This window comes from Cupressus sempervirens, chromosome 3, assembly GCF_028749045.1.
Source record: "Cupressus sempervirens isolate cs-2001-9-10 chromosome 3, ASM2874904v1, whole genome shotgun sequence".
NCBI lineage: Eukaryota > Viridiplantae > Streptophyta > Pinopsida > Cupressales > Cupressaceae > Cupressus > Cupressus sempervirens.
Genome location: NC_143120.1, coordinates 384,178,309 through 384,187,059, shown reverse-complemented (window position 1 = coordinate 384,187,059; position 8,751 = coordinate 384,178,309). Strand labels below are relative to the sequence as shown.

The 8,751-nt window shown below is 28.4% G+C and overlaps 1 non-coding gene across 1 annotated transcript; it reads left to right on the top strand.

The window, feature by feature from the left end:
• The first annotated feature begins 4,916 nt into the window (after positions 1-4,916).
• LOC149566617 (small nucleolar RNA Z152/R70/R12) lies at positions 4,917-5,013 on the top strand. Its single transcript, XR_016363180.1, has one exon. It is a non-coding gene; the product is annotated as a small nucleolar RNA Z152/R70/R12 (small nucleolar RNA).
• The last annotated feature ends 3,738 nt before the right edge of the window (positions 5,014-8,751 follow it).

Genomic DNA, 8,751 nt, shown 5'->3' with positions numbered 1-8,751 from the left:
CACTCTTCTGGAATTAAAAATTTATTAAGAAAAGAAAAAAATAGCTCCACAATAAGTGGCTTCAAACAATTTATTTAAATACAAGCAACTTCTCAACATATAGTGCTCCCTGCCTACAAATAGAAGAGTGTGCAAGAGCATTTTCCTCTAGCTGATTCAACATTATCTATTTTAGTTGTCTTTCTTCCATTTTTTGGGTCGTAAATTGCCTAAAAAATGAGAAAAACAACAATGGAGAGACTCCTGGAAATAACCTAACTTAGCTTCAATGTTATTATTTTTGACTTTATACTACACTAAGGGCCCGTTTGGTAGCTGGAATTAGAACGGAATTGGCATTCGAAATTCTAAAAAAATTCTAATCCATTGTTTGGGTCCGCACAATCAGAATTGGAATTGGAAAAAAGTGGAATCCGGTATCCCTATTTGACCCCCAAAACAAGGATTCCAAATTCCTTCAAATACTTGTTATTTGGAATTCCCGTTTTAATTCCCATTTTAAATCCCATTTTTTGAAAATGAGGATTTCAACTAAAGTAAAATTTGATTGGGTTTGACTTTCGGATGCCCCTTTGGGGGCACTTTTTTTTGCACTAATTTTTTAAATTTAATTTTTTTAAAAGGGGGGAATATTTTCCGCTATTACTTGCTCATATATTTGCCACTGTTGAGTAATTTATCAGGCTTTTTTTGCCTGATCCGCCTTAGTAGTTACTGCAAAAAAGTTTGGTGAAATAACTTTTTCACATGCATTGTTTCTTAGTTAAATGAATTGTATGCAAGAGAAAAACAATCTACTCTATTGATTTTTTTTTTTGGTGTAAAAGTGTTTCCAGGTAAGATTTCGTAAAAATTTAATATAAAAATTTAGACTTTGCACCTGCGAGTTTGAATGCTGTGATGATCAAATTTTTTATTGGATCTCTACAAATATATATATATAATTTAATGGGATGTTTCTGAGTCTTATTTCATCAATTCTTGTGATTCGGATTCATTCAACAAGACTTGAACAATATACATATTTCATATCAGTAATTATGTGAATTATAATCAATAGTATTTTTTTTATAGAGCAAGAGTCATAAAAGTTTTAGTATCCATTAGTACAATCTCGTCCTCATCCGTTATGATAATGTTTACTTTCAACATGACTTAATCTTTTTATACTTGTTAAAAATGTTTGGACTTCAACAAACCAAATAAGTATTGAATTTTTTTGCATGATGATAATGCTACAGCTGGATGATAATATTTTGCATGTTATTTTGGCTAGTATTCCAATTCCACAATGTGCAACGAAACAGAGGAAATCTATATTCTCACAATGAATTCTTGGTCAACCAAACAGTCCCAAATTGGATTCCCTAATCATAATCTATCCAAGTTTCAGAATCCCAAAGCCAAAATTTCGAATTCCAATGCTTAATTTATATTCCAACAACCAAACGGTCCCTAAGTGGTCTTCATTGAAAAGGACAATTGTGTGTTTCTTCTACTCCCACGTATTCTCCACATGTAGGATAATTGTCTTCAAAATTGCTTGTCTCATTAAAAACTTTACACATTGATTGGAAATATATATCTACATTCACAAACATCATTTTATAAAAAAAATTAGGTATATTTTGGCGCTCTAAGGTATGGAAGATTTAATCATTGAAGGAATCAAATTGTGTGCATGAATAGCATTAGGAAGTTTTCATGGCCGAAAAAATGTGTTGAAAACAATTCATCACTTACATCAAATTTTACCTTGAATTCATATTGGACTACCCCTCTATAATCACATGTGTGTGTTCTAGGTCTACACTTGGTTCCCTCTCAGTGTTTTAAATGTATTTAATGATTGCATTTTCCTTTATTTATTTTGTTGGTTGTTATATAGAATTAAATTTTCAATAATAAATTTATAAATTACATTGGTTTATTTTCTTATTTATTTTTCTATTGGAATGATTAATGTATAAATGAATGATATTTTCTAGTAGAATTTCAACTATATTAATATTGTACATTTTCCATCACTTTTAATGGAAAATTTGATTTTTTTCTTAAATTTGTTCATTTCTTTTATTTTATAAATAATTTATTTATCACCTCTTCATGACTAATAATATTTATTCTTTGATTTTGGTTTTTGTACAAATGTATAATAATTAATAATTATTTTATGAGTTTAAATTATTCAAGTGGGCCCACTGATACAATAGTGATGTAGCAAGACAATAATTTTGCAAATCTGTTGAAAGGTAGAATTTCAAGCAAATGCAAGTCGTAGGTGTAAAGCCAAAGTCTATAGCCTTCGCTAGCTTCCTCTCTAACTATATCAAAATTTAAGTTTTTGAAAAAAAGTATTGATGTCCATCAACTCATTAAAAAAATCATGGTAACATCCTTAAAAATGTGGTCGCATGACTTATAATGTTTGTAGGGTAGGTGCAAATCAATAGCTATGTCTTATGTTGTCGTTAAGCTTGTATTCATGCTTCACATAAGTCTTTATATTTTTTAGCTTTCTAGGTGTCTAAAAACCCCTTAAAAGTTTCAATCTTCAATAAACCAAAACCTAACCTAACTGCTAGCCTTTGTACCGAGGATAAAGCATAATATATAGAATAAAGAATTGAAAATTTGAATCAATCATCTTCATTTCAATCAAATCTTTAAAGACAACAATAAAAGATAACAAAGGAAATCTAGCTAAAGAGCTAGTAGTCAAGACAAATGTTAGTGGCGATGTTACTCTATGGTTCATCACCATTTTCCTCATTTTGGTAGGGAGGAATTTTTTAATAGAACATGCATAATTCTTGACACTCAATTTCATTTCACCATACAACAAATGATCTCAATATTTTATAAAGAATATTCCACTAAATCCTAAGCATGTATATTAAAATACATAAGCTTAATGATACAATCATGATTTATGAGGAAAATTTACTTGGCCATCATACAACTATCAGTTATATAGGAGAAAAAATGAAAATACAACACTAATTCTTACTCAAAGGTAAGTTAAATCAACCAATTATAATTTCTCTAGCTTATAATATTAATATATTGTCACTCTCATATACAGTAGAAAATTGTTCCCTGCTAACATAATTTTCAACTCTATACACCATTACTTGTTCTCAAATTTCATGTCGACTGACAAAGATAACGGACCACATGTCCACTGATTGAATTAAGAATATATATTTTTAAAGTAGACAAGTGCAATTGATAGATCATAAAGGTAGTCTATTTGGACTGCAAGAAACCACAAAAATTCCTATAGGCATGGCCTATGTGACACAATTCTTTATTTCCTATTTATCATATACATATATTCCTATACCATTTACCTCTCCTTTCATCTCTAACTTTCCATAGGAACTATGATGCATATTGCTTCTCTTGTTATTATTATTTTATTTCTTAATTGACCCAACTTTTACTTTCTTAATTTTTAGCCACCTTATGTATTTAAATATTTAAATATGAATACATGTAATGCCCAATAATTTTGGCCTTTATCCCTTCTAAAGGATTCCTTATTTCCTTAAACTATTTAAGGTTTATTCTATTTTTTGATTTCCTTTTTATTTTTATCCTTCATCACTTTATCTTTGTGGTTCCTTATTTTATCAAAAAAATTTACTCTCCTCTTATTTGTTGATTTTCTTTTTATATTCCCTTCTTTAATGGTCTTATTTTCCTTTACTAGTTCTATGTGTTTCTCTTTAATGTATTATATCCCTTTTAGATTGGCGATCCTACTTCCTTTCTGCATCTAAGGTTTATACACTCCATGTTGCATTAGATAGGCTGACATGAAGGGAACAAATGTATGATCCTTTTGTAATTTTTCTCCTCTTCTTCGATCCTTAACATGTTTACATATGTATCTCTTCCCAATAACCTAATTAGCCCGATACTTCATACTAACATTTTAAGTACATGGCCAAGGGGGTCGGACCGCTTAGCTCATGTCCTATCATGCACCATATTAAACAAATGAATTTGAGTCTCACGAGGTCCCTCTTATTATTATTATTAGTTCCTGCCTATGGCAGGAATACTATTGCATTTATGCAAGTGCTTTTAATTTTTCAATCAGACCAATGAAATCAAAATATTTTACCACTTCTCTAATTTAATGAAATGTTTGGTTTTTCAAAGCTATTTTTAAAATGAAGAAAATGTTGTTTATTCCATGTTTTATTGGCTATGTTGAATTTAGGCAAGAGATAAATTATTTTTTCCAAAAGAAAAATAGGCTGAAAATAAAAGGCAAATTGATAACTATGAACCAAAAATAATTATTAGCTAGCATACAAATCTCTGACATATATATTGCTGGATACTTGGACCACATAATTTTTTTCATCTGTATTGGGTCGGTGGAAGTGATTAGAGCCTTATTAATGCTTGCCCGAAATGATAAACCATCAATTAATGCTTCTAGTCAGTGGCATATGGTATATTAAACTTGGGACATCAACATTTTCTTTTGCTGTTGGCATTGAGATTTCAAGCAGATAGCGAAGAAGAAAAATTTTCCATTTACTTTGTATGTTGTTTCTTCTTCATTAGCTGGGCGTTTTGGTGTACACACAAGCCAACTTCTGTGCAAGAAACTAATAATATTTTCAGAGGTATGTCGTCCAAGTTGTTTGTATGCTCATGGTTTCCATCTGGCTGAAATTTTTTGTGTTAAAATTCCATTTCTCTATTCAAATTTTTGCTTTATGTTGTGCAAATCATTTGTATGCTGAAGATTTCCATGTGCAAATTGTTTGTATGCTGAAGATTTTTGTCTGACTTAAAAGGCTTATGTTGCAAACTTGGCTTCTCTCTTCAAATTTTTACTCTATGGTAGTGATTTTATGTTTAAAATTTGATTCTTCTTATCTCTGTTAGTTGAAAACGTTGTGATGAGTTTAAAACCTTTTTGGGTGTGAGAAGTGGTGGGATTTCCTGCCGTGAGCTCTCTAAAAATGATTTCTTCTTCTACTGAGCATTTTTTAGCGTATTTTATTAATAAATATTAGGTTTTGCAATTATAAAATCTATAATATAGGTACAAATCTCTCTATCGGCTGCTCGCCTAGAGCTACAAAATAACTTGTGAAACTAGCTGGAGCTTACTATTACTGCTGAAACATTCTTTGCTTCATTTCACTTATGCTGGAACATTCTTTTCTTCACTACACAAAACTGCTGTTGAAATTCCCTCTCGCAATTTCAAAATAAAAGCTCACCTCCCATAATAATTTCACTGCCAAACTGCTGTTGCACATCAGGGGCAACTGGGAGAGATGAAATCCGAATACAGACCTTCTGCTCCTCACTGTTGGCTACTCCTCCTCACAGATAGGTTAAATGTTAAGACGTTCAGGTCAATTAATTTTAATTTAAAAATCTAACATGTGTATGTGGATTGTTTACTGGTATTCATTGAGCTAGCTTTTGGAGTGGGGTTTTTCTCTTCCAAAGGTTTCCCCAAAAACATCTTCTTAGTCTGAATTATTTGTCTGTCGATTTTTGTATTTTTTATAATATGCATCTTCTTCACAATAAATTTTGAATGTTCAACAATTTTAACAACATTTCCTCAGTAGATTGGTGTAGGAAATTGTCTTGCTTCTATTTCGCTATGGTAATGAGGTATTAATAGAATTATAAAATATTATTAAAGAAAAGAATGTAGCAGATTAGGCTTGCATTCAGTTATTTGTGCTAAATACACTTTCCTTCTATCAAATTTGAGTACATTGATGCTTTCGTGGAATCAAGCATTAAGTTCAAGGTTTTAAATCGTTGTTCATTGCCTTGGCCAGTGAGGGTACGGACATTAGGACTTTCTTTGAATTGATGTTCCTAGATCAGAGCAGGAAGGGAAAGCATAAGACTCATTTGCACTTTGATTGGACGTTGAACATCGAAACTTGTACGTTGAAGTGTCACGACAATATACAGTATGTTAATTCCATTGATTAGCTACATATATAAGAGTTTAGAAAGTTCTAACATCTGACAGAAAATTCATTAAGATATAGTATTTCTTGTTCATGAATAGTTTTGCCCTCATTGGAGTGTAACAATAATGTTTCAAAGGGTGAGAAATCATAGAGAGAGAATGACTACCATAAGAACAATCTTAACCTTTCATTATAAGATGGTATTGAATTCGCTTTCACATTTCTGAAAAGTGTTTTACGCCATTAATTGTGCCCTTTACAAATATTTTAAAAAAGATCTAAATGTTATAATAAAAATCTCTTTATTTACTTATGTTGTAAATAGTTTTAAAAGTAATAACTTAAAAAATACTCTTTCCTACTATATTTAGTTTTCCTTTTAAAACATTGCTAATTTCTCAAGCAACTTGAATAATAGAATGGATTTATTATTACAATTTAACTACTATCATTTGAATTTATTTTTAATTTTGTAAATTTAGTTATACTTGTCACTTTAATAATAAATAGGTTGAAGAATGGTATTTAACATTTCTTTATAATTAAATTTTAGTTTTAGTATTTTGTTTGGGAGGTAGTTATAATTTGTAAAATTCATTTAGTTTACTAAAGAATCTAATTATATCTATATTTGATTTCATAATATAATTTTTTTTTATGTTGAGCATACTTTCAATTAATATAATTGTTTATAATTTATAGACATGTAAAGAGAAAAAACAAAATAGATACAAGAAGAGAGAAGCGAGAGGCTAGAAAATACAAAATTAGGTATGAGAGTTGAGATTATGAATGTAATTAAGGCTAGAGATATAATTAATATTAAATAATAAACCTTCTTCTTAACCCTAAATGCTTTAAACCCTAATCCTAATTCTAATTCTAAATCCTATATTTTGATATAGTTATAGTCATATTTAAACATTAATAAGAAATATAAATATAAATGAACTAACAAAAAAATAAATGAATTGATAGGACGGAAATACTAGTGTACATTTTTAAAATGACTATATATATACACTAATTGAAGTGTGTAGAAATACTTATAATTTGATTTATTTATAATTAATTATAAATATATTAATAAAGGTTATATTTTTAACAAGCTAAACATAAAAAGGACACAAATTATTAAAGAAAATATAAAAAATTAATCAAACCAGCAAACATTTCAACAACTATAAATATTTATATTTAGTTTAGTTTACTTAATAATTAGAATTCTAATATTAATTATTCTATATGAACAATGTTATGATATTTTTGTATTTAGTTTTTCAAATGCAGAATATATTCTTGAATTATGTTTATGTTTTCCTTAATAATTTGGTTAAATATAAATATTTATATTTAATTTAGCTTACTTAATAATTAGAATTCTAATCCTAATTATTCTATATGAACAATGTTATGATATTTTTTTTCTTTAGTTTTTTAAATGTGGAATAGATTCTTGAGTTATGTTTACATCTTTCTTAATAATTTGGTCATGCTTTAACTATTACAAATATAACCTCTGATATAGTTACAACTCTATTTAAATATTAATAAATAAGAAATACAAATATAAATGGACTGATAAAAAATCAACTGAATTGATAAGATAGAGATATAAGTATATATTTTTTAAATGAATATATATATACACTCATTGAGGTGTGTAGATATATGTATAATTTGATTTATTTATAATTGATTATAAATTTATTAATAAGGGTAATATTTTTAACAAGCTAAATATAAAAAGGACACAAATTATTAAAAAAAATATAAAAAATTAATCAACCCAGCAAACATTTAAATATATATACATATTTATATTTAATTTAGTTTATTCAATAATTAGAATTCTAATCTCAACTGTTCTATATGAACAACATTATGATATTTTTGTCCCATAAAATATGGCATACTAGATTTGTTTATGTGTTCTTTAGATGGAATGAAATTTAACATCTTTTCCCTCACAATTTTGAGACTATTTGTTATTATTTTCTCTTCAATTTATATATACATATGTCTCTATATGCTTTATGTTCATTTTATCTTCTATCATTTTCTATGACTTCTAATATATTCCACTAAATATTTACACTATATTTCCATAAAGTCATCAATTACATTTCAATAATATTTTTGCCTTATTTTATTTTACTAATTTTTCCCACATTTCTATCTTGAATCTTAGCTCCATTACTTTTAGACAAGTGTTTTATGTTGTTGATTAAATATTTAATATTGTACAAAGATGACAGCTGATATTGTTTACCCTTGCAACAGATTTTAAATCATCCAGAGCATTTGATTGCAAATACACAAGCACCAGGTAAACTATTGGTTTCTGCATCGCATCTGGAAAGTCGTAGTTAAAATGTTTGATTGCTTCAAACTTTAAATCATTGTTTTGTCATGTTTAATAAATTGAATAGTCGTATCTACGTTTTCCTGATACAAGCAACATAGTGTTTTGTTTTCCTTAAGATAGCAGTCAGAGTTAGATTCCACGACCATAGCCAAAATAAATACACAAGATGGTGGCACCAGAAAAAAGAAAAATAGAAAACACTGAAACTGTAGATGTAGAGAACTATAAAAACAAAAGCTTGAAGCCAGTCTTCAACATTGACAATGTACTTACTCAACAAGGATTGTCTAGGATTCCAACATTTACATATAATGTTGGAGATGGCTTATTTGATTCATTACAACTTTTGCTTGAGAATTAGTATACATCAACTGATCTTCGTAAAGGAACTATTGAACATTTTTTGAATAG